The following is a 2,500-nucleotide window of genomic DNA, read 5'->3' on the forward strand; positions in this document are numbered from 1 at the left end:
CTCTCCCATTGTTGTGATGTTCTTCGAGCTCCATTCGACAGCCTCTTTCGCTCTCGCTCCCCGGCCCCGTCGAACTCTCTCTCTGTCAGAAATTACGCGAATACAAACACACACACGCACGCACACACGTACTATCTCAAACACACACAGACACACACAGACACACACAGACACACACACACACACACACACACACACACACACACACACACACATACACACACACACATACACACACACTCGCTCACACACACAAAGTAATCAAAAATAAAATATTTTCAAATACAATCATTCCACTTAACCAGTCTCTTGCACGGGAACACACGTGGGTATGCTCAAAAGCCAAACACAGGAACGAACTGAGAGAAAGAGAGAGAGAGAGAGAGAGAGAGAGAGAGAGAGAGAGAGAGAGAGAGGGGAGAGGGAGAGGAGGAGAGAGAGGGAGAGAGAGAGGAGAGAGAGAGAGAGAGAGAGAGAGAGAGAGAGAGAGAGAGAGAGAGAGAGAGAGAGAGAGAGGAGAGAGAGAGAGAGAGAGAGAGAGAGAGAGAGAGAGAGAGAGAGAGAGAGAGAGAGAGAGAGAGAGAGAGAGGGAGAGAGAGAGAGAAATGCAGACATCCGGAGGGGAAAAATACAAACATAGATTTTAATAGATAATTAGGGACGCACAGAATAGCATATAGAGAAAATAACCACACCGATGAATAAGTAGGTAGATATACAAATAAACAGGTAGAGAGGATGGTCTGAAAAAAATCAACAACGAAATTACGATAATGACAACCGAAAAGAATCATAAGTAAAGGCGCTAAGGTCGGAATTCTCATCGACAGAGTACTACCGCTAGACCATCACTTCCGTATGGTGCAATATTTTTTGGAACATTCGTGAAAACATATCAAGGTCACAGTGCGAGAAATCAACTTGCGTGGTTGCACTGTTTTGTGTGCATGTGCGTGTGATGTTATTGTTGCTTGTATTGCTGTCATTTATTACTGTTATTATTATATGTATATCTTCTTCCGGCTTCTCCTCTACGCGCATCATACATAGTCTTGGCTCGTTTTTTACTGCCGGATGCCCATCCTGCCGCCAACCCTCCCCATTCGTCCGGGATTGGGACCGGCACGCGGCATTTCACTAGATTGTGGCCTCATGTTTGTAAGCAATCGAGGTGAAGTTCCTCGCCCAAGGGAACAACGCGCCGGCCGGTGACTCGATCCCTCGAACTCAGATTGTCATAACAGTCCTTGAGTCCGATGCTCTACAACTCGGCTAACTACTGGTGCTGTTGTCATTTTATTATTGTTATTATTATTATTATTATTATTATTATTATTATTATTATTGTTACTATTGTTTTTTATTGCTATTATTATTATTATTATTATTATCCTCCTCCTCCTCCTCATCCTCCTCCTCCTCATCATCATCATCATCATCATCATCATCATCATCATCATCATCATCATTATTATCATTATTATCCTTTTATTATTATCATCGATATCAACAGGAACAGAATTAATATCTAGCATTGTAATTGCTTTTATCGTTATTTCCGTCATCGCTGAAATTGCTCCATCTTATTTATCATCAAATGTAGTACTAAGAAATTAAGCAATAGCATTATTGATGTTTTCGTCATTATTGCCATCATCTCTGCTTACTTTCCTTCATTTTTCCATTACGCAACCCCACATACCCGCTCGCTGCCATTGCAACTTGTAGCCAACAGTATAATATGCACAATATCTTCTACAATAGATCTAAACAGACAAGTAAATAGAGCGATTTTGATACAAGTAATTAAGTTTGAGAGGGTAAATATGTTGACTACTTCGTAAGAATTAATGACATTTGTTTTGTTGATTGGATGACCAGGGCAAGATACTAGTATGTGGAAAAAGAAAAGAAAACATAAAAAAAGAAATTGTAAAAAAAAGGAAAAAAGAAAAAGAAAGAAAAAAAACGAAACTAAAAAAGAATGCATTGAAAGGTTTCTTTTCTATCTGTTTACCTTCTCCTATTATTCAGTTAGAACCTAATTTACGAAAAAAAAGTTTCGCAGCTGTAGTATTCATATTGTTTTTGTATTGTTTTTCTTTCTTTCTGGGTGGTTCCGACTTTCATTTAGTTTTGTTTTTATTGTTTCCAGGAAATTTAGAATAACAGAAATAAATAACAAAGAATTCAAAAGACAGATCACACAAACAAGATTCATGAAAAAAGGTCTTGACTTAAAAAAAAAAAAAAAAAAAAAAAAATATATATATATATACATATATATATATATATATATATATATATATATATATATATATATATATATATATATATATATATATATATATTTATATATATATATAAGAGAGACGAGAGAGATAAAAAGAAAATGGCCCATAAATAGGTGACGCCGGTAAATGAAAATTAGCTACCTCACAATTTCACACTGCCAATTACAACAATTAAGAGAGAGAAAAGAATGGCAAATTGAGGGTCA

Source organism: Penaeus monodon, chromosome 8 (assembly GCF_015228065.2).
Source record: "Penaeus monodon isolate SGIC_2016 chromosome 8, NSTDA_Pmon_1, whole genome shotgun sequence".
NCBI classification, from domain to species: domain Eukaryota; kingdom Metazoa; phylum Arthropoda; class Malacostraca; order Decapoda; family Penaeidae; genus Penaeus; species Penaeus monodon.